Raw genomic sequence first — 25,107 nt, 5'->3', positions numbered from 1 at the left:
TGGGTCTGGGAGCCATGTTGCATATCGTGCATTTTAAGGAGCCAGCTGGCCACACACAGCCATATGCCCCCAAACACAAACCAAGCCCTTTTCTCTGGCAAACAAAACTCAGCTGCCCTGCTTCTGGATGGCAGATTGCAGGAGCCACTTGGTACTATCAAACCAGCCCAACTTGGCACTGGTGCCACCTTGGCTCTGGGAACCATCCTGCCTATTGTAGCTTTTCAGGAGCCAGCCGGTCACTCCCAGCCATAGGCCCCCAAACAGAAACCTCGGCCCGTTTCCCTGGCAAACAAAAGTAAGCTGCCCCGCTTCTGGATGGCAGATTGCAGGAGCTACTTAGTACTATCAAATCAGCCCGACTTGGCACAGGTGCCACCTTGGATCTGGGAACCATCCTGTGTATCGTGGATTTTCAGGGGCCAGCCGGCCACTCTCAGCCATATGCCCCCAAACACAAACCACGGACCTTTTCTCTGGCAAACAAAAATCAGCTGCCCCACTTCTGGATGGCAGATTGCAGGAGCCACTTGGGACTATCACACCAGCACAACATGGCACTGCTGCCACCTTGGATCTGGGAACAATCCTGCGTATCGTACATATTCAGGAACCAGCCGAACACTCCCAGCCACAGGCCCCCAAACACAAACAACGGCCCATTTCCCTGGCAAACAAAACTCAGCTGCCCCGCTTCTGGATGGCAGATTGCAGGAGCTACTTAGTACTATCAAATCAGCCCGACTTGGTAATGGTACCATCTTGGATCTGGGAACCATCCGGCGTATCGTGGATTTTCAGGGGCCAGCCGGTCATTCCCAGCCATATGCTCCCAAACACAAACCTCGGCCCTTTTCTCTGGCAAACAAAACTCAACTGCCCCTCTTCTGGATGGCAAATTGCAGGACGCACTTGGTACTACAAAAAGAGCCCGACTTGGCAGTAGTGCCACCTTGGCTCTGGGAACCATCCTGCGTATCGAGCATTTTAAGGAGCCAGCCGGCAATTCCCAGCCGTATGCCCCAAAAAGAAACCACGGACCTTTTCTCTGGCAAAAAAAACTCAGCTGTCCCGCTTCTGGATGGCAGATTGCAGGAGTCACTTTGAACCATACAACCAGCCTTACTTGGCACTGGTGCCACCTTGTATCTGGGAACCATCCTGCCTATCGTTGATTTTCAGGGGCCAGCCTACCACTCTCGGCCATAGGCCCCCAAACACAAACCACAGCCCTTTTCTCTAGCAAACAAAATTTAGCTGCCCCGCTTCTGGATGGCAAATTGCAGGAGCCACAGGGTACTACAAAAACAGCCCGACTTGGCACTGGTGCCACCTTGCGTCTGGTTACCATGCGGCGTATCGTGCATTTTAAGGAGCCAGGTGGCCACTCCCAGCCATATGCCCCCAAACACAACCCACGGCCCTTTTCTCTGGCAAACAAAACTCAGCTGCCCCGCTTCTGGATGGCAGAGTGCAGGAGACACTTGGTACTATCAAACCAGCCCGACTTGGCACTGGTGCCACCTTTGGTCTGGGAACCATCCTGCGTATTGTGGATTGTCAGGAGACAGCCGACCACTCTCGGCCACAGACCCCAATCAAAAACAAAGGTCCGTTTCCCTGGCAAAAAAAACTCAGCTGCCCCGCTTCTGGATGGGAGATTGCAAGATGAACTTGACACTGTCAAAAGAGCCCCACTTTGTACTGGTGCCACCTTGGGTCTGGGAACCATGCTGCGTATCGTGGATTTTCAGGAGCCAGCCGGCCACTGCCAGCCACAGGCCCCCAAACAAAAACCACAGCCTTTTTCTCTGGCAAACAAAACTCAGCTGCCCCGCTTCTGGATGGCAGATTGCAGGAGCCACTTGGTACTATCAAACCAGCCCGACTTGGCACTGGTGCCACCTTGGGTCTGGGAACCATCCTGCCTATCGTGGATTTTAAGGAGCCAGCCGGCTACTCCCAGCCACAGGCCCCCAACAAAAACCACGGCCCTTTTTTCTCGCAAACAAAACTTAGCTGCCTCACTTCTGGATGGCAGATTGCAGGAGTCACTTGGTGTAATCAAACCAGCCCGACTTGGCACTGGTGCCACCTTGGTCTGGGAACAATCCTGCGTATCGTGGATTCTAAGGAGCCAGCCGGCCACTCCCAGCCACAGGCCCCCAAACAAAATCAACGGCGCTGTTCCCTGGAAAACAAAACACGCCTGCCAACTTTTTGATGGAGTTTGCAGGAGCCACTTGGTACTATCAAACCAGCCCAACTTGGCACTGGTGCCACCATGGGTCTGGTAAACATCCTGCGTATCGTGGATTCTTAGGAGCCAGCCGGCCACTCCTAGCCACAGGCCCCCAAACAAAAACCTAGGCCTATTTCTCTGGCAAACAAAAGTAAGCTGCCCCGCTTCTGGATGGCAGATTGCAGGAGACACTTGGGACTATCAAACCAGCCCAACTTGGCACTGGTGCCACCTTGGATCTGGGAACCATGTTGTGTATCGTGGATTTTCAGGGGCCAGCCGGCCACTCTCAGCCATATGCCCCCAAACAGAAACCTCGGCCCGTTTCTCTGGCAAACAAAACTCAACTGCCCCTCTTCTGGATGGCAAATTGCAAGATGAACTTGATACTAAAACCGCAGGCCGACTTGGTAGTGGTGACACCTTGGGCCTGGGAACCATCATGCGTATCGAGCATTTTAAGGAGCCAGCCGGCCACTCCCAGCAATATGCCCCCAAAAACAATCCACGGAATTTTTCTCTGGCAAACAAAAATCAGCTGCCCCGCTTCTGGATGGCAGATTGCAGGAGCCACTTTGACCCATCAAACCAGCCCGACTTGGCACTGGTGCCACCTTGCATCCTGGAACCATGCTGCCTAGCGTGGATTTTCAGGGGCCAGCCGGCCACTCTCAGCTATATGCCCCCAAACAAAACCCACGGCCCGTTTCCCTGGCAAACAAAAGTAAGCTGCCCCGCTTCTGGATGGCAGATTGCAGGAACCACTTGGTAGTATCAAACCAGCCCGACTTGGCACTGGTGCCACCTTGGGTCTGGGAACCATCCTGCGTATCGTGGATTCTAAGGAGCCAGCCGGCCACTCCCAGCCACAGGCCCCCAAATACAAACAACGGCGCTTTTCCCTGGAAAACAAAACTCGCCTGCCAACTTTTTGATGGCAGATTGCAGGAGCAACTTGGTACTATCAAACCAGCCCAACTTGGCACTGGTGCCACCATGGGTCTGGTAAGCATCCTGCCTATTGTAGCTTTCCAGGAGCCAGCCGGTCACTCCCAGCCATAGGCCCCCAGTCACAAACCTCGGCCCGTTTCCCTGGCAAACAAAAGTAAGCTGCCCCGCTTCTGGATGGCAGATTGCAGGAGCCACTTGGTACTATCAAACCAGCCCGACTTGGCACTGGTGCCACCTTGGGTCTGGGAACCATGCTGCGTATCGCAGATTCTAAGGCGCCAGTCGGCCACTCCCAGCCACAAGCCCCAAACACAAACAACGGCGCTTTTCTCTGGCAAACAAAACTCAACTGCCCCTCTTCTGGATGGCAAATTGCAGGACGCACTTGGTACTATCAAACCAGCACGACTTGGCACTGGTGCCACCTTGGGTCTGGGAACCATCCTGCGTATTGTGGATTGTCAGGAGCCAGCTGGACACTCTCGCCCACAGACCACAATCAAAAACAACGGCCCGTTTCACAGGCAAACAAAACTCAGCTGCCCCGCTTCTGGATGGGAGATTGCAGGAGGCACTTGACACTGTGAAACCAGCCCCACTTGGCACTGGTGCCACCTTGGGTCTGGGAACCATGCTGCGTATCATGGATTTTCAGGAGCCAGCCGGCCACTCCCAGCCATAGGCCCCCAAACAAAAACCACAGCCTTTTTCTCTGGCAAACAAAATTCAGCTGCCCCGCTTCTGGATGGCAGATTGCAGGAGCCACTTGGGACTATCACACCAGCACAACTTGGCACTGGTGCCACCATGGGTCTGGTCACCATCCTGCCTATCGTAGCTTTTCAGGAGCCAGCCGGTCACTCCCAGCCATAGGCCCCCAGAAAAAAACCTCGGTCCGTTTCCCTGGAAAACAAAAGTAAGCTGCCCCGCTTCTGGATGGCAGATTGCAGGAGCCACTTGGTGCTATCAAACCAGCCCGACTTGGCACTGGTGCCACCTTGGGTCTGGGAACCATCCTGCGTATCGTGGATTCTAAGGAGCCAGCTGGCCACTCCCAGCCACAGGCCCCAAAACACACACAACGGCGCTTTTCCCTGGAAAACAACCTCGCCTGCCAACTTTTTGATGGCAGATTGCAGGAGCCACTTGGTACTATCAAACCAGCCCAACTTGCCACTGGTGCCACCATGGGTCTGGTCACCATCCTGCCTATCGTAGCTTTTCAGGAGCCAGCCGGTCACTCCCTGCCATAGGCCCCGAGACACAAAGCTCGGCCCGTTTCCCTGGCAAACAAAAGTAAGCTGCCCCGCTTCTGGATGGCAGATTGCAGGAGCCACTTGGTACTATCAAACCAGCCCGACTTGGCACTGGTACCACCTTGGGTCTGGGAACCATCCTGCCTATCGTGGATTTTAAGGAGCCAGCCAGCTACTCCCAGCCACAGGCCCCCAACAAAAACCACGGCCCTTTTTTCTGGCAAACAAAACTTAGCTGCCTCACTTATGGATGGCAGATTGCAGGAGCCACTTGGTGTAATCAAACCAGCCCGACTTGGCACTGGTGTCACCTTGGGTCTGGGAACCATCCTGCGTATCGTGGATTCTAAGGAGCCAGCCGGCCACTCCCAGCCACAGGCCCCCAAACAAAATCAACGGCGCTGTTCCCTGGAAAACAAAACACGCCTGCCAACTTTTTGATGGAGTTTGCAGGAGCCACTTGGTACTATCAAACCAGCCCAACTTGGCACTGGTGCCACCATGGGTCTGGTAAACATCCTGCGTATCGTGGATTCTTAGGAGCCAGCAGGCCACTCCTAGCCACAGGCCCCCAAACAAAAACCTAGGCCTATTTCTCTGGCAAACAAAAGTAAGCTGCCCCGCTTCTGGATGGCAGATTGCAGGAGACACTTGGGACTATCAAACCAGCCCAACTTGGCACTGGTGCCACCTTGGATCTGGGAACCATGTTGTGTATCGTGGATTTTCAGGGGCCAGCCGGCCACTCTCAGCCATATGTCCCCAAACAGAAACCTCGGCCCGTTTCTCTGGCAAACAAAACTCAACTGCCCCTCTTCTGGATGGCAAATTGCAGGACGCACTTGGTACTATAAAAACAGCCCGACTTGGCACTGGTGCCACCTTGGGTCTGGGAACCATCCTGCGTATCGATCTTTTTAATGAGACAGCCGGCCACTCCCAGCCATATGCCCCCAAACACAACCCACGGCCCTTTCCTCTGGCAAACAAAACTCAGCTGCACCGCTTCTGGATGGCAGATTGCAGGAGCCACTTGGTACTATCAAACCAGCAAGACTTGGCACTGGTGCCACCTTGGGTCTGGGAACCATCCTGCGTATTGTGGATTGTCAGGAGCCAGCTGAACATTCTCGGCCACAGACCCCAATCAAAAACAACGGCCCGTTTCACAGGCAAACAAAACTCAGCTGCCCCGCTTCTGGATGGGAGATTGCAGGAGGCACTTGACACTGTGAAACCAGCCCCACTTGGCACTGGTGCCACCTTGGGTCTGGGAACCATGCTGCGTATCATGGATTTTCAGGAGCCAGCCGGCCACTCCCAGCCATAGGCCCCCAAACAAAAACCACAGCCTTTTTCTCTGGCAAACAAAATTCAGCTGCCCCACTTCTGGATGGCAGATTGCAGGAGCCACTTGGGACTATCACACCAGCACAACATGGCACTGCTGCCACCCTGGATCTGGGAACCATCCTTCCTATCGTGGATTTTCAGGGGCCAGCCGGTCACTCTCAGCCATAGGCCCCAAACACAAACCACGGCCCTTTTCTCTGGAAAACAAAACTCAACTGCCCCTCTTCTGGATGGCAGATTGCAGGAGCCACTGGGTACTATGAAACCAGCCCTACTTGGCACTGGTGCCACCTTGGGTCTGGGAACCATGCTGCGTATCATGGATTTTCAGGAGCCAGCCGTCCACTGCCAGCCACAGGCCCCGAAACACAAACAACAGCCTTTTTCTCTGGCAAACAAAATTCAGCTGCCCCGCTTCTGGATGGCAGATTGCAGGAACCACTTGGTACTAACAAACCAGCCCGACTTGGCACTGGTGCCACCTTGGGTCTGGGAACCATCCTGCGTATCGTGGATTCTAAGGAGCCAGCTGGCCACTCCCAGCCACAGGCCCCAAAATACACACAACAGCGCTTTTCCCTGGAAAACAAAACTCGCCTGCCAACTTTTTGATGGCAGATTGCAGGAGCCACTTGGTACTATCAAACCAGCCCAACTTGGCACTGGTGCCACCATGGGTCTGGTCACCATCCTGCCTATCGTAGCTTTTCAGGAGCCAGCCGGTCACTCCCAGCCATAGGCCCCCAGAAAAAAACCTCGGTCCGTTTCCCTGGAAAACAAAAGTAAGCTGCCCCGCTTCTGGATGGCAGATTGCAGGAGCCACTTGGTGCTATCAAACCAGCCCGACTTGGCACTGGTGCCACCTTGGGTCTGGGAACCATCCTGCGTATCCTGTGTTCTAAGGAGCCAGCCGGCCACTCCCAGCCACAGTCCCCCAAACACAAACAACGGCGCTTTTCCCTGGAAAACAAAACTGACCTGCCAACTTTTTGATGGCAGATTGCAGGTGCTATTTAGTACTATCAAACCAGCCCGACTTGGCACTGGTGCCACCTCTGGTCTGGGAACCATCCTGCCTATCGTGGATTTTCAGGGGCCAGACGGCCACTATCAGCCATATGCCCCCAAAAACAAACCACGGGCTTTTCTCTGGTAAACAAAACTCAACTGCCCCTCTTCTGGATGGCAAATTTTAGGACGCACTTTTTACTACGAAAACCGCCCGACTTGGCACTGGTGCCACCTTGGGTCTGGGAACCATCCTGCCTATCGTAGCTTTTCAGGAGCCAGCCGGTCACTCCCAGCCATAGGTCCCCAGACAAATACCTCAGCACGTTTCCCTGGCAAACAAAAGTAAGCTGCCCCGCTTCTGGATGGCAGATTGCAGGAGCCACTTGGTACTATCAAACCAGCCCAACTTGACACTGGTGCCACCTTGGCTCTGGGAACCATGCTGCGTAACCCGGATTCTAAGACGACAGGCAGCCACTGCCAGCCACAGGCCTCCAAACAAAATCAACGGCGCTTTTCCCTGGAAAACAAAACTCGCCTGACAACTTTTAGATGGCAGATTGCAGGAGCCAGTTGGTACCATCAAACCAGCCCAACTTGGCACTGGTGCCACCTTGGGTCTGGGAACCATCCTGCCTATTGTTGCTTTTCAGGAGCCAGCCGGTCACTTCTAGCCCTAGGCCCCCAGTCATAAACCTCGGCCCGTTACCCTGGCACACAAATGTAAGCTACCCCGCTTCAGGATGGCAGATTGCAGGAGCCACTTTTCACCATCAAACCAGCCCGACGTGGCACTGGTGCCACCTTGGGTCTGGGAACCATCCTGCGTATCGTGTGTTCTAAGTAGCCAGCCGGCCACTCCCACCCACAGTCCCCCAAACACAAACAACGGCGCTTTTCCCTGGAAAACAAAACTGGCCTGCCAACTTTTTGATGGCAGATTGCAGGAGCCACTTGGTACTATCAAACCAGCCCAACTTGGCACTGGTGCCACCATGGGTCTGGTAACCATCCTGCCTATCGTAGCTTTTCAGGAGCCAGCCGGTCACTCCCAGCCATAGGCCCCCAGACACAAACCTCGGCCCGTTTCCCTGGCAAACAAAAGTAAGCACCCCCGCTTCTGCATGGCAGATTGCAGGTGCTATTTAGTACTATCAAACCAGCCCGACTTGGCACTGGTGCCACCTCTGGTCTGGGAACCATCCTGCCTATCGTGGATTTTCAGGGGCCAGACGGCCACTATCAGCCATATGCCCCCAAAAACAAACCACGGCCCTTTTCTCTGGTAAACAAAACTCAACTGCCCCTCTTCTGGATGGCAAATTTTAGGACGCACTTTGTACTACGAATACCGCCCGACTTGGCACTGGTGCCACCTTTTGTCAGGGAACCATCCTGCCTATCGTAGCTTTTTAAGGAGCCAGCAGGCCACGCCCAGCCATATAGCCCCAAAAACAAACCACGGACCATTTCTCTTGGAAACAAAAATCCGCTGCCCCGCGTCAGGATGGCAGATTGCAGGAGCCACTTTGCACCATCAAACCACCCCGACTTGGCACTGGTGCCATCTTGGATCTGGGAACCATCCTGCCTATCGTAGCTTTTCAGGAGCCAGCCGGTTACTCCCAACCATAGGCCCCCAGACAGAAAGCTCTGCCCGTTTCCCTGGCAAACAAAAGTAAGCTACCCCGCTTCTGGATGGCAGATTGCAGGAGACACTTGGTACTATCAAACCAGCCCAACTTGGCACTGGTGCCACCATGGGTCTGGTCACCATCCTGCCTATCGTAGCTTTTCAGGAGCCAGGCGGTCACTCCCAGCCATAGGCCCCCAGACAAATACCTCGGCCCGTTTCCCTGGCAAACAAATGTAAGCTGCCCCGCTTCTGGATGGCAGATTGCAGGAGCCACATGGTACTATCAAACCAGGCCAACATGGCACTGGTGCCACCTTGGCTCTGGGAACCATCCTGCCTATCGTGGATTTTCAGGCGCCAGCCGGCCACTCTCAGCCATATGCCCCAAAACACAAACCACGGCCCTTTTCTCTGGTAAACAAAACTCAACTGCCCTCTTCTGGATGGCAAATTGCAGGACGCACTTGGTACTACGAAAACAGCCCGACTTGGCAGTGATGCCACCTTGGGTCAGGGAACCATCCTGCGTATCGATGTTTTTAAGGAGTCAGCCGGCAACGTCCAGCCATATACCCCCAAAAAAAACCCACGGAACTTTTCTCCAGCAAGCAAAAATCCGCTGCCCCGCGTCTGGATGGCAGATTGCAGGAGCTATTTAGTATTATCAAACCAGCCCGACTTGGCACTGGTGCCACCATGGGTCTGGTCACCATCCTGCCTATCGTAGCTTTTCAGGAGCCAGCCGGTCACTCTCAGCCATAGGCCCCAAACACAAACCACGGCCCTTTTCTCTGGAAAACAAAACTCAACTGCCCCTCTTCTGGATGGCAGATTGCAGGAGCCACTGGGTACTATGAAACCAGCCCTACTTGGCACTGGTGCCACCTTGGGTCTGGGAACCATGCTGCGTATCATGGATTTTCATGAGCCAGCCGTCCACTGCCAGCCACAGGCCCCGAAACACAAACAACAGCCTTTTTCTCTGGCAAACAAAATTCAGCTGCCCCGCTTCTGGATGGCAGATTGCAGGAACCACTTGGTACTAACAAACCAGCCCGACTTGGCACTGGTGCCACCTTGGGTCTGGGAACCATCCTGCGTATCGTGGATTCTAAGGAGCCAGCTGGCCACTCCCAGCCACAGGCCCCAAAACACACACAACGGCGCTTTTCCCTGGAAAACAAAACTCGCCTGCCAACTTTTTGATGGCAGATTGCAGGAGCCACTTGGTACTATCAAACCAGCCCAACTTGGCACTGGTGCCACCATGGGTCTGGTCACCATCCTGCCTATCGTAGCTTTTCAGGAGCCAGCCGGTCACTCCCAGCCATAGGCCCCCAGACACAAAACACGGCCTGTTTCCCTGGCACACAAAAGTAAGCTACCGCACTTCTGGATGGCAGATTGCAGGAGCCACTTGGTGCTATCAAACCAGCCCGACTTGGCACTGGTGCCACCTTGGGTCTGGGAACCATCCTGCGTATCGTGGATTCTAAGGAGCCAGCTGGCCACTCCCAGCCACAGGCCCCAAAACACACACAACGGCGCTTTTCCCTGGAAAACAACCTCACCTGCCAACTTTTTGATGGCAGATTGCAGGAGCCACTTGGTACTATCAAACCAGCCCAACTTGCCACTGGTGCCACCTTGGGTCTGGTCACCATCCTGCCTATCGTAGCTTTTGAGGAGCCAGCCGGTCACTCCCTGCCATAGGCCCCGAGACACAAAGCTCGGCCCGTTTCCCTGGCAAACAAAAGTAAGCTGCCCCGCTTCTGGATGGCAGATTGCAGGAGCCACTTGGTACTATCAAACCAGCCCGACTTGGCACTGGTACCACCTTGGGTCTGGGAACCATCCTGCCTATCGTGGGTTTTAAGGAGCCAGCCGGCTACTCCCAGCCACAGGCCCCCAACAAAAACCACGGCCCTTTTTTCTGGCAAACAAAACTTAGCTGCCTCACTTATGGATGGCAGATTGCAGGAGCCACTTGGTGTAATCAAACCAGCCCGACTTGGCACTGGTGTCACCTTGGGTCTGGGAACCATCCTGCGTATCGTGGATTCTAAGGAGCCAGCCGGCCACTCCCAGCCACAGGCCCCCAAACAAAATCAACGGCGCTGTTCCCTGGAAAACAAAACACGCCTGCCAACTTTTTGATGGAGTTTGCAGGAGCCACTTGGTACTATCAAACCAGCCAACCTTGGCACTGGTGCCACCATGGGTCTGGTAAACATCCTGCGTATCGTGGATTCTTAGGAGCCAGCAGGCCACTCCTAGCCACAGGCCCCCAAACAAAAACCTAGGCCTATTTCTCTGGCAAACAAAAGTAAGCTGCCCCGCTTCTGGATGGCAGATTGCAGGAGACACTTGGGACTATCAAACCAGCCCAACTTGGCACTGGTGCCACCTTGGATCTGGGAACCATGTTGTGTATCGTGGATTTTCAGGGGCCAGCCGGCCACTCTCAGCCATATGTCCCCAAACAGAAACCTCGGCCCGTTTCTCTGGCAAACAAAACTCAACTGCCCCTCTTCTGGATAGCAAATTGCAGGACGCACTTGGTACTATAAAAACAGCCCGACTTGGCACTGGTGCCACCTTGGGTCTGGGAACCATCCTGCGTATCGATCTTTTTAATGAGACAGCCGGCCACTCCCAGCCATATGCCCCCAAACACAACCCACGGCCCTTTCCTCTGGCAAACAAAACTCAGCTGCACCGCTTCTGGATGGCAGATTGCAGGAGCCACTTGGTACTATCAAACCAGCAAGACTTGGCACTGGTGCCACCTTGGGTCTGGGAACCATCCTGCGTATTGTGGATTGTCAGGAGCCAGCTGAACATTCTCGGCCACAGACCCCAATCAAAAACAACGGCCCGTTTCACAGGCAAACAAAACTCAGCTGCCCCGCTTCTGGATGGGAGATTGCAGGAGGCACTTGACACTGTGAAACCAGCCCCACTTGGCACTGGTGCCACCTTGGGTCTGGGAACCATGCTGCGTATCATGGATTTTCAGGAGCCAGCCGGCCACTCCCAGCCATAGGCCCCCAAACAAAAACCACAGCCTTTTTCTCTGGCAAACAAAATTCAGCTGCCCCACTTCTGGATGGCAGATTGCAGGAGCCACTTGGGACTATCACACCAGCACAACATGGCACTGCTGCCACCTTGGATCTGGGAACCATCCTTCCTATCGTGGATTTTCAGGGGCCAGCCGGTCACTCTCAGCCATAGGCCCCAAACACAAACCACGGCCCTTTTCTCTGGAAAACAAAACTCAACTGCCCCTCTTCTGGATGGCAGATTGCAGGAGCCACTGGGTACTATGAAACCAGCCCTACTTGGCACTGGTGCCACCTTGGGTCTGGGAACCATGCTGCGTATCGTGGATTTTCAGGAGCCAGCCGTCCACTGCCAGCCACAGGCCCCGAAACACAAACAACAGCCTTTTTCTCTGGCAAACAAAATTCAGCTGCCCCGCTTCTGGATGGCAGATTGCAGGAACCACTTGGTACTAACAAACCAGCCCGACTTGGCACTGGTGCCACCTTGGGTCTGGGAACCATCCTGCGTATCGTGGATTCTAAGGAGCCAGCTGGCCACTCCCAGCCACAGGCCCCAAAATACACACAACAGTGCTTTTCCCTGGAAAACAAAACTCGCCTGCCAACTTTTTGATGGCAGATTGCAGGAGCCACTTGGTACTATCAAACCAGCCCAACTTGGCACTGGTGCCACCATGGGTCTGGTCACCATCCTGCCTATCGTAGCTTTTCAGGAGCCAGCCGGTCACTCCCAGCCATAGGCCCCCAGAAAAAAACCTCGGTCCGTTTCCCTGGAAAACAAAAGTAAGCTGCCCCGCTTCTGGATGGCAGATTGCAGGAGCCACTTGGTGCTATCAAACCAGCCCGACTTGGCACTGGTGCCACCTTGGGTCTGGGAACCATCCTGCGTATCCTGTGTTCTAAGGAGCCAGCCGGCCACTCCCAGCCACAGTCCCCCAAACACAAACAACGGCGCTTTTCCCTGGAAAACAAAACTGACCTGCCAACTTTTTGATGGCAGATTGCAGGTGCTATTTAGTACTATCAAACCAGCCCGACTTGGCACTGGTGCCACCTCTGGTCTGGGAACCATCCTGCCTATCGTGGATTTTCAGGCGCCAGACGGCCACTATCAGCCATATGCCCCTAAAAACAAACCACGGGCTTTTCTCTGGTAAACAAAACTCAACTGCCCCTCTTCTGGATGGCAAATTTTAGGACGCACTTTTTACTACGAAAACCGCCCGACTTGGCACTGGTGCCACCTTGGGTCTGGGAACCATCCTGCCTATCGTAGCTTTTCAGGAGCCAGCCGGTCACTCCCAGCCATAGGTCCCCAGACAAATACCTCAGCCCGTTTCCCTGGCAAACAAAAGTAAGCTGCCCCGCTTCTGGATGGCAGATTGCAGGAGCCACTTGGTACTATCAAACCAGCCCAACTTGACACTGGTGCCACCTTGGCTCTGGGAACCATGCTGCGTAACCCGGATTCTAAGACGACAGGCAGCCACTGCCAGCCACAGGCCTCCAAACAAAATCAACGGCGCTTTTCCCTGGAAAACAAAACTCGCCTGACAACTTTTAGATGGCAGATTGCAGGAGCCAGTTGGTACCATCAAACCAGCCCAACTTGGCACTGGTGCCACCTTGGGTCTGGGAACCATCCTGCCTATTGTTGCTTTTCAGGAGCCAGCCGGTCACTTCTAGCCCTAGGCCCCCAGTCATAAACCTCGGCCCGTTACCCTGGCACACAAATGTAAGCTACCCCGCTTCAGGATGGCAGATTGCAGGAGCCACTTTTCACCATCAAACCAGCCCGACGTGGCACTGGTGCCACCTTGGGTCTGGGAACCATCCTGCGTATCGTGTGTTCTAAGGAGCCAGCCGGCCACTCCCAGCCACAGTCCCCCAAACACAAACAACGGCGCTTTTCCCTGGAAAACAAAACTGGCCTGCCAACTTTTTGATGGCAGATTGCAGGAGCCACTTGGTACTATCAAACCAGCCCAACTTGGCACTGGTGCCACCATGGGTCTGGTAACCATCCTGCCTATCGTAGCTTTTCAGGAGCCAGCCGGTCACTCCCAGCCATAGGCCCCCAGACACAAACCTCGGCCCGTTTCCCTGGCAAACAAAAGTAAGCTGCCCCGCTTCTGCATGGCAGATTGCAGGTGCTATATAGTACTATCAAACCAGCCCGACTTGGCACTGGTGCCACCTCTGGTCTGGGAACCATCCTGCCTATCGTGGATTTTCAGGGGCCAGACGGCCACTATCAGCCATATGCCCCCAAAAACAAACCACGGCCCTTTTCTCTGGTAAACAAAACTCAACTGCCCCTCTTCTGGATGGCAAATTTTAGGACGCACTTTGTACTACGAATACCGCCCGACTTGGCACTGGTGCCACCTTGTGTCAGGGAACCATCCTGCCTATCGTAGCTTTTTAAGGAGCCAGCAGGCCAGGCCCAGCCATATAGCCCCAAAAACAAACCACGGACCATTTCTCTTGGAAACAAAAATCCGCTGCCCCGCGTCAGGATGGCAGATTGCAGGAGCCACTTTGCACCATCAAACCACCCCGACTTGGCACTGGTGCCATCTTGGATCTGGGAACCATCCTGCCTATCGTAGCTTTTCAGGAGCCAGCCGGTTACTCCCAACCATAGGCCCCCAGACAGAAAGCTCTGCCCGTTTCCCTGGCAAACAAAAGTAAGCTACCCCGCTTCTGGATGGCAGATTGCAGGAGCCACTTGGTACTATCAAACCAGCCCAACTTGGCACTGGTGCCACCATGGGTCTGGTCACCATCCTGCCTATCGTAGCTTTTCAGGAGCCAGGCGGTCACTCCCAGCCATAGGCCCCCAGACAAATACCTCGGCCCGTTTCCCTGGCAAACAAATGTAAGCTGCCCCGCTTCTGGATGGCAGATTGCAGGAGCCACATGGTACTATCAAACCAGGCCAACATGGCACTGGTGCCACCTTGGCTCTGGGAACCATCCTGCCTATCGTGGATTTTCAGGCGCCAGCCGGCCACTCTCAGCCATATGCCCCAAAACACAAACCACGGCCCTTTTCTCTGGTAAACAAAACTCAACTGCCCTCTTCTGGATGGCAAATTGCAGGACGCACTTGGTACTACGAAAACAGCCCGACTTGGCAGTGATGCCACCTTGGGTCAGGGAACCATCCTGCGTATCGATGTTTTTAAGGAGTCAGCCGGCAACGTCCAGCCATATACCCCCAAAAAAAACCCACGGAACTTTTCTCCAGCAAGCAAAAATCCGCTGCCCCGCGTCTGGATGGCAGATTGCAGGAGCTATTTAGTATTATCAAACCAGCCCGACTTGGCACTGGTGCCACCATGGGTCTGGTCACCATCCTGCCTATCGTAGCTTTTCAGGAGCCAGCCGGTCACTCTCAGCCATAGGCCCCAAACACAAACCACGGCCCTTTTCTCTGGAAAACAAAACTCAACTGCCCCTCTTCTGGATGGCAGATTGCAGGAGCCACTGGGTACTATGAAACCAGCCCTACTTGGCACTGGTGCCACCTTGGGTCTGGGAACCATGCTGCGTATCATGGATTTTCATGAGCCAGCCGTCCACTGCCAGCCACAGGCCCCGAAACACAAACAACAGCCTTTTTCTCTGGCAAACAAAATTCAGCTGCCCCGCTTCTGGATGGCAGATTGCAGGAACCACTTGGTACTAACAAACCAGCCCGACTTGGCACTGGTGCCACCTTGGGTCTGGGAACCATCCTGCGTATCGTGGATTCTAAGGAGCCAGCTGGCCACTCCCAGCCACAGGCCCCAAAACACACACAACGGCGCTTTTCCCTGGAAAACAAAACTCGCCTGCCAACTTTTTGATGGCAGATTGCAGGAGCCACTTGGTACTATCAAACCAGCCCAACTTGGCACTGGTGCCACCATGGGTCTGGTCACCATCCTGCCTATCGTAGCTTTTCAGGAGCCAGCCGGTCACTCCCAGCCATAGGCCCCCAGACACAAAACTCGGCCTGTTTCCCTGGCACACAAAAGTAAGCTACCGCACTTCTGGATGGCAGATTGCAGGAGCCACTTTGCACCATCAAACCAGCCCAACTTGGCACTGGTGCCACCTTGGCTCTGGGAACCATGCTGCGTAACCCGGATTCTAAGACGACAGGCAGCCACTGCCAGCCACAGGCCTCCAAACAAAATCAACGGCGCTTTTCCCTGGAAAACAAAACTCGCCTGACAACTTTTAGATGGCAGATTGCAGGAGCCAGTTGGTACCATCAAACCAGCCCAACTTGGCACTGGTGCCACCTTGGGTCTGGGAACCATCCTGCCTAGTGTTGCTTTTCAGGAGCCAGCCGGTCACTCCTAGCCCTAGGCCCCCAGTCATAAACCTCGGCCCGTTTCCCTGGCACACAAAAGTAAGCTACCCCGCTTCAGGATGGCAGATTGCAGGAGCCACTTTTCACCATCAAACCAGCCCGACGTGGCACTGGTGCCACCTTGGGTCTGGGAACCATCCTGCGTATCGTGTGTTCTAAGGAGCCAGCCGGCCACTCCCACCAACAGTCCCCCAAACACAAACAACGGCGCTTTTCCCTGGAAAACAAAACTCGCCTGACAACTTTTTGATGGCAGATTGCAGGAGCCACTTGGTACTATCAAACCAGCCCAACTTGGCACTGGTGCCACCATGGGTCTGGTAACCATCCTGCCTATCGTAGCTTTTCAGGAGCCAGCCGGTCACTCCCAGCCATAGGCCCCCAGACACAAACCTCGGCCCGTTTCCCTGGCAAACAAAAGTAAGCTGCCCCGCTTCTGCATGGCAGATTGCAGGTGCTATTTAGTACTATCAAACCAGCCCGACTTGGCACTGGTGCCACCTCTGGTCTGGGAACCATCCTGCCTATCGTGGATTTTCAGGGGCCAGACGGCCACTATCAGCCATATGCCCCCAAAAACAAACCACGGCCCTTTTCTCTGGTAAACAAAACTCAACTGCCCCTCTTCTGGATGGCAAATTTTAGGACGCACTTTGTACTACGAAAAACGCCCGACTTGGCACTGGTGCCACCTTGGGTCAGGGAACCATCCTGCCTATCGTAGCTTTTTAAGGAGCCAGCAGGCCACGCCCAGCCATATAGCCCCAAAATCAAACCACGGACCATTTCTCTTGGAAACAAAAATCCGCTGCCCCGCGTCAGGATGGCAGATTGCAGGAGCCACGTTGCACCATCAAACCACCCCGACTTGGCACTGGTGCCATCTTGGATCTGGGAACCATCCTGCCTATCGTAGCTTTTCAGGAGCCAGCCGGTTACTCCCAACCATAGGCCCCCAGACAGAAAGCTCTGCCCGTTTCCCTGGCAAACAAAAGTAAGCTACCCCGCTTCTGGATGGCAGATTGCAGGAGCCACTTGGTACTATCAAACCAGCCCAACTTGACACTGGTGCCACTTTGGGTCTGGGAACCATGCTGCGTAACGTAGATTCTAAGGCGCCAGGCGGCCACTCCCAGCCACAGGCGCCCAAATACAAACAACGGCGCTTTTCCCTGGAAAACAAAACTCGCCTGCCAGCTTTTTGATGGCAGATTGCAGGAGCCACTTGGTACTATCAAAACAGCCCTACTTGGCACTGGTGCCACCTTGGGTCTGGTCACCATCCTGCCTATCGTAGCTTTTCAGGAGCCAGCCGCTCACTCCCAGCCATAGGCCCCCAGACAAATATCTCGGCCGGTTTCCCTGGCAAACAAAAGTAAGCAGCCCCGCTTCTGGATGGCAGATTGCAGGAGCCACATGGTACTATCAAATTAGCCCAACTTGGCACTGGTGCCATCATGGGTCTGGTAAACATCCTGCCTATCTTAGCTTTTCAGGAGCCGGCCGGTCACTCCCTGCCATAGGCCCCCAGAGAAATACCTCGGCCCGTTTCCCTGGCAAACAAAAGTAAGCTGCCCCTCTTCTGGATGGCAGATTGCAGGAACCACTTGCTACTATCAAACCAGCCCAACTTGGCACTGGTGCCACCTTGGCTCTGGGAACCATGCTGCGTAACGTAGATTCTAAGAGGACAGGCGGACACTCCCAGCCACAGGCCTCTAAACAAAAACAACGGCGCGTTACCCTGGAAAACAAAACTCGCCTGCCAACTTTTTGATGGCAAATTGCAGGAGCCACTTGGTACTATCAAACCAGCCCAACTTGGCACTGGTGCCACCATGGGTCTGGTCACCATCCTGCCTATCGTAGCTTTTCAGGAGCCAGCCGGTCACTCCCAGCCATAGGCCCCCAGACAAATACCTCGGCCCGTTTCCCTGGCAAACAAAAGTAAGCTGCCCCGCTTCTGGATGGCAGATTGCAGGAGCCACATGGTACTATCAAACCAGGCCAACATGGCACTGGTGCCACCTTGGCTCTGGGAACCATCCTGCCTATCGTGGATTTTCAGGCGCCAGCCGGCCACTCTCAGCCATATGCCCCAAAACACAAACCACGGCCCTTTTCTCTGGTAAACAAAACTCAACTGCCCCTCTTCTGGATGGCAAATTGCAGGAGCCACTTGGTACTACGAAAACAGCCCGACTTGGCAGTGATGCCACCTTGGGTCAGGGAACCATCCTGCGTATCGATGTTTTTAAGGAGTCAGCCGGCAACGTCCAGCCATATACCCCCAAAAAAAACCCACGGAACTTTTCTCCAGCAAGCAAAAATCCGCTGCCCCGCGTCTGGATGGCAGATTGCAGGAGCTATTTAGTATTATCAAACCAGCCCGACTTGGCACTGGTGCCACCATCGGTCTGGTCACCATCCTGCCTATCGTAGCTTTTCAGGAGCCAGCCGGTCACTCTCAGCCATAGGCCCCAAACACAAACCACGGCCCTTTTTTCTGGAAAACAAAATTCAACTGCCCCTCTTCTGGATGGCAGATTGCAGGAGCCACTGGGTACTATGAAACCAGCCCTACTTGGCACTGGTGCCACCTTGGGTCTGGGAACCATGCTGCGTATCATGGATTTTCAGGAGCCAGCCATCCACTGCCAGCCACAGGCCCCGAAACACAAACAACAGCCTTTTTCTCTGGCAAACAAAATTCAGCTGCCCCGCTTCTGGATGGCAGATTGCAGGAACCACTTGGTACTAACCAACCAGCCCGACTTGGCACTGGTGCCACCTTGGGTCTGGGAACCATGCTGCGTATTGTGGATTCTAAGGAGCCAGCCGGCCACTCCAGCCACAGGCCCGCAGACACAAACAACGGCGCTTTTCCCTGGAAAACAAAACTCGCCTGCCAACATTTTGATGGCAGATTGCAGGAGCCACTTGGTACTATGAAATCAGCCGAACATGGCACTGGTGCCACCATGGGTCTGGTCACCATCCTGCCTATCGTAGCTTTTCAGGAGCCAGCCGGTCACTCCCAGCCATAGGCCCCCAGACACAAAGCTCTACCCGTTTCCCTGGCAAACAAAAGTAAGCTGCCCCGCTTCTGGATGGTAGATTGCAGGAACCATTTGCTACAATCAAACCAGCCCAACTTGGCACTGGTGCCACCTCAGGTCTGGGAACCATCCTGCGTATTTTGGATTCTAAGGAGCCAGCCGGCCACTCCCAGCCACAGGCCCCCAAACACAAACAACGGCGCTTTTCCCTGGAAAACAAAACTCGCCTGCCAACTTTTTGATGGCAGATTGCAGGAGCCACTTGGTACTATCAAACCAGCCCAACTTGGCACTGGTGCCACCATGGGTCTGGTCACCATCCTGCCTATCGTAGTTTTTCAGGAGCCAGCCGGTCACTCCCTGCCATAGGCCCCCAGACAAAACCTCGGCCCGTTTCCCTGGCAAACAAAAGTAAGCTGCCCCGCTTCTGGATGGCAGATTGCAGGACGCACTTGGTAGTATCAAACCAGCCCAACTTGGCACTGGTGCCACCTCAGGTCTGGGAACCATGCTGCGTATCGTGGATTCTAATTAGCCATCCGGCCACTCCCAGCCACAGGCCCCCAAACAAAATCAACGGCGCTTTTCCCTGGATAACAAACTCGCCTGCCAACTTTTTGATGGCAGATTGCAGGAGCCACTTGGTACTATCAAACCAGCCCAACTTGGCACTGGTGCCACCATGGGTCTGGTCACCATCCTGCCTATCGTAGCCTTTCAGGAGCCAGCCGGTCACTCCCAGCCATAGGCCCCCAGACACAAACCTCGGCCCGTTTCCCTGGCAAACAAAAGTAAGCTGCCCCGCTTCTGGATGGCAGATTGCAGGAACCACTTGGTACTATCAAACCAGCCCAACTTGGGACTGGTGCCACCTTGGGTCTGGGAACCATCCTGCGTATCGTGGATTCTAAGGAGCCAGCCGGCCACTCCCAGCCACAGGCCCCCAAACACAAACAACGACGCTTTTCCCTGGAAAACAAAACTCGCCTGCCAACTTTTTGATGGCAGATTGCAGGAACCACTTGGTACTATCAAACCAGCCCGACTTGGCACTGGTGCCACCTTGGGTCTGGGAACCATGCTGCGTATCGTGGATTCTAAGGAGCCAGCCGGTCACTCCAGCCACAGGCCCGCAGACACAAACAACGGCGCTTTTCCCTGGAAAACAAAACTCGCCTGCCGACTTTTTGATGGCAGATTGCAGGAGCCACTTGGTACTATGAAATCAGCCGAACATGGCACTGGTGCCAGCATGGGTCTGGTCACCATCCTGCCTATCGTAGCTTTTCAGGAGCCAGCCGGTCACTCCCAGCCATAGGCCCCCTGACACAAAGCTCGGACCGTTTCCCTGGCAAACAAAAGTAAGCTGCCCCGCTTCTGGATGGCAGATTGCAGGAGCCACTTTGCACCATCATACTAGCCCGACTTGGCACTGGTGCCACCTTGGGTCTGGGAACCATCCTGCGTATCGTGGATTCTAAGGAGCCAGCCGGCCACTCCCAGCCACAGGCCCCCAAACACAAACAACGGCGCTTTTCCCTGGAAAATAAAAACTCGCCTGCCAAATTTTGACGGCAGATTGCAGGAGCCACTTGGTACTATCAAATCAGCCCAACTTGGCACTGGTGCCACCATGGGTCTGGTCACCATCCTGCCTATCGTAGCTTTTCAGGAGCCAGCCGGTCACTCCCAGCCATAGGCCCCCAGACAAAAACCTCGGCCCGTTTCCCTGGCAAACAAAAGTAAGCTGCCCTGCTTCTGGATGGCAGATTGCAGGAACCACTTGGTACTATCAAACCAGCAAAACTTGGCACTGGTGCCACCTTGGGTCTGGATACCATGCTGCGTATCGTGGATTCTAAGGAGCCAGCCGGCCACTCCCAGCCACAGGCCCCCAAACACAAACAACGGCGCTTTTCCCTGGAAAACAAAACTCTCCTGCCAACTTTTTGATGGCAGATTGCAGGAGCCACTTGGTTTTATCAAATCAGCCCAACTTGGCACTGGTGCCACCATGGGTCTGGTCACCATCCTGCCTATCGTAGCTTTTCAGGAGCCAGCCGGTCACTCCCAGCCATAAACCCCCAGACACAAACCTCGGCCCGTTTCCCTGGAAAACAAAAGTAAGCACCCCCGATTCTGGATGGCAGATTGCAGGAGCCACTTGGTAGTATCAAATTAGCCCAACTTGGCACTGGTGCCATCATGGGTCTGGTAAACATCCTGCCTATCTTAGCTTTTCAGGAGCCGGCCGGTCACTCCCTGCCATAGGCCCCCAGAGAAATACCTCGGCCCGTTTCCCTGGCAAACAAAAGTAAGCTGCCCCTCTTCTGGATGGCAGATTGCAGGAACCACTTGCTACTATCAAACCAGCCCAACTTGGCACTGGTGCCACCTTGGCTCTGGGAACCATGCTGCGTAACGTAGATTCTAAGAGGACAGGCGGACACTCCCAGCCACAGGCCTCTAAACAAAAACAACGGCGCGTTACCCTGGAAAACAAAACTCGCCTGCCAACTTTTTGATGGCAGATTGCAGGAGCCACTTGGTACTATCAAACCAGCCCAACTTGGCGCTGGTGCCACCATGGGTCTGGTCACCATCCTGCCTATCGTAGCTTTTCAGGAGCCAGCCGGTCACTCCCAGCCATAGGCCCCCAGACAAATACCTCGGCCCGTTTCCCTGGCAAACAAAAGTAAGCTGCCCCGCTTCTGGATGGCAGATTGCAGGAGCCACATGGTACTATCAAACCAGGCCAACATGGCACTGGTGCCACCTTGGCTCTGGGAACCATCCTGCCTATCGTGGATTTTCAGGCGCCAGCCGGCCACTCTCAGCCATATGCCCCAAAACACAAACCACGGCCCTTTTCTCTGGTAAACAAAACTCAACTGCCCCTCTTCTGGATGGCAAATTGCAGGAGCCACTTGGTACTACGAAAACAGCCCGACTTGGCAGTGATGCCACCTTGGGTCAGGGAACCATCCTGCGTATCGATGTTTTTAAGGAGTCAGCCGGCAACGTCCAGCCATATACCCCCAAAAAAAACCCACGGAACTTTTCTCCAGCAAGCAAAAATCCGCTGCCCCGCGTCTGGATGGCAGATTGCAGGAGCTATTTAGTATTATCAAACCAGCCCGACTTGGCACTGGTGCCACCATCGGTCTGGTCACCATCCTGCCTATCGTAGCTTTTCAGGAGCCAGCCGGTCACTCTCAGCCATAGGCCCCAAACACAAACCACGGCCCTTTTCTCTGGAAAACAAAATTCAACTGCCCCTCTTCTGGATGGCAGATTGCAGGAGCCACTGGGTACTATGAAACCAGCCCGACTTGGCACTGGTGCCACCTTGGGTCTGGGAACCATGCTGCGTATCATGGATTTTCAGGAGCCAGCCATCCACTGCCAGCCACAGGCCCCGAAACACAAACAACAGCCTTTTTCTCTGGCAAACAAAATTCAGCTGCCCCGCTTCTGGATGGCAGATTGCAGGAACCACTTGGTACTAACAAACCAGCCCGACTTGGCACTGGTGCCACCTTGGGTCTGGGAACCATCCTGCGTATCGTGGATTCTAAGGAGCCAGCCGGCCACTCCCACCCACAGGCCCCAAAACACACACAACGGCGCTTTTCCCTGGAAAACAAAACTCGCCTGCCAACTTTTTGATGGCAGATTGCAGGAGCCACTTGGTACTATCAAACCAGCCCAACTTGGCACTGGTGCCACCATGGGTCTGGGAACCATCCTGCCTATCGTAGCTTTTCAGGAGCCAGCCGGTCACTCCCAGCCATAGGCCCCCAGACACAAAGCTCGGCCCGTTTCCCTGGCAAACAAAAGTAAGCTGCCCCGCTTCTGGATGGTAGATTGCAGGAACCATTTGCTACAATCAAACCAGCCCAACTTGGCACTGGTGCCACCTCAGGTCTGGGAACCATCCTGCGTATTTTGGATTCTAAGGAGCCAGCCGGCCACTCCCAGCCACAGGCCCCCAAACACAAACAACGGCGCTTTTCCCTGGAAAACAAAACTCGCCTGCCAACTTTTTGATGGCAGATTGCAGGAGCCACTTGGTACTATCAAACCAGCCCAACTTGGCACTGGTGCCACCATGGGTCTGGTCACCATCCTGCCTATCGTAGTTTTTCAGGAGCCAGCCGGTCACTCCCTGCCATAGGCCCCCAGACAAAACCTCGGCCCGTTTCCCTGGCAAACAAAAGTAAGCTGCCCCACTTCTGGATGGCAGATTGCAGGACGCACTTGGTAGTATCAAACCAGCCCAACTTGGCACTGGTGCCACCTCAGGTCTGGGAACCATGCTGCGTATCGTGGATTCTAATTAGCCATCCGGCCACTCCCAGCCACAGGCCCCCAAACAAAAACAACGGCGCTTTTCCCTGGATAACAAACTCGCCTGCCAACTTTTTGATGGCAGATTGCAGGAGCCACTTGGTACTATCAAACCAGCCCAATTAGGCACTGGTGCCACCATGGGTCTGGTCACCATCCTGCCTATCGTAGCTTTTCAGGAGACAGCCGGTCACTCCCAGCCATAGGCTCCCAGACAAAAACCTCGGCCCTTTTCCCTGGCAAACAAAAGTAAGTTAACCCGCTTCTGGATGGCAGATTGCAGGAGCCACTTTTCACCATCAAACTAGCCCGACTTGGCACTGGTGTCACCTCTGGTCTGGGAACCATCCTGCCTGTCGTGGATTCTAATTAGCCAGCCGGCCACTCCCAGCCACAGGCCCCCAAACACAAACAACGGCGCTTTTCCCTGGGAAACAAAACTCGCCTGCCAAGTTTTTGATGGCAGATTGCAGGAACCACTTGGTACTATCAAACCAGCCCGACTTGGCACTGGTGCCACCTTGGCTCTGGGAACCATGCTGCGTATCGTGGATTCTAAGGAGCCAGCCGGTCACTCCAGCCACAGGCCTGCAGACACAAACAACGGCGCTTTTCCCTGGAAAACAAAACTCGCCTGCCGACTTTTTGATGGCAGATTGCAGGAGCCACTTGGTACTATGAAATCAGCCGAACATGGCACTGGTGCCAGCATGGGTCTGGTCACCATCCTGCCTATCGTAGCTTTTCAGGAGCCAGCCGGTCACTCCCAGCCATAGGCCCCCTGACACAAACCTCGGCCCGTTTCCCTGGCAAACAAAAGTAAGCTGCCCCGCTTCTGGATGGCAGATTGCAGGAGCCACTTGGTACTATAAAACCAGCCCAACTTGGCACTGGTGCCACCTCAGGTCTGGGAACCATCCTGCGTATCGTGGATTCTAAGGAGCCAGCCGGCCACTCCCAGCCACAGGCCCCCAAACACAAACAACGGCGCTTTTCCCTGGAAAACAAAACTCGCCTGCCGACATTTTGATGGCAGATTGCAGGAGCCACTTGGTACTATCAAACCAGCCCAACTTGGCACTGGTGCCACCATGGGTCTGGTCACCATCCTGCCTATCGTAGCTTTTCAGGAGCCAGCCGGTCACTCCCAGCCATAGGCCCCGAGACACAAAGCTCGGACCGTTTCCCTGGCAAACAAAAGTAAGCTGCCCCGCTTCTGGATGGCAGATTGCAGGAGCCACTTTGCACCATCATACTAGCCCGACTTGGCACTGGTGCCACCTTGGGTCTGGGAACCATCCTGCGTATCGTGGATTCTAAGCAGCCAGCCGGCCACTCCCAGCCACAGGCCCCCAAACACAAACAACGGCGCTTTTCCCTGGAAAATAAAAACTCGCCTGCCAAATTTTGACGGCAGATTGCAGGAGCCACTTGGTACTATCAAATCAGCCCAACTTGGGACTGGTGCCACCATGGGTCTGGTCACCATCCTGCCTATCGTAGCTTTTCAGGAGCCAGCCGGTCACTCCCAGCCATAGGCCCCCAGACAAATACCTCGGCCCGTTTCCCTGGCAAACAAAAGTAAGCTGCCCTGCTTCTGGATGGCAGATTGCAGGAACCACTTGGTACTATCAAACCAGCAAAACTTGGCACTGGTGCCACCTTGGGTCTGGATACCATGCTGCGTATCGTGGATTCTAAGGAGCCAGCCGGCCACTCCCAGCCACAGGCCCCCAAACACAAACAACGGCGCTTTTCCCTGGAAAACAAAACTCTCCTGCCAACTTTTTGATGGCAGATTGCAGGAGCCACTTG

This window comes from Melospiza melodia, chromosome 4 (genome assembly GCF_035770615.1).
Source record: "Melospiza melodia melodia isolate bMelMel2 chromosome 4, bMelMel2.pri, whole genome shotgun sequence".
Taxonomy (NCBI): domain Eukaryota; kingdom Metazoa; phylum Chordata; class Aves; order Passeriformes; family Passerellidae; genus Melospiza; species Melospiza melodia.
This window is presented reverse-complemented; position numbering follows the sequence as displayed.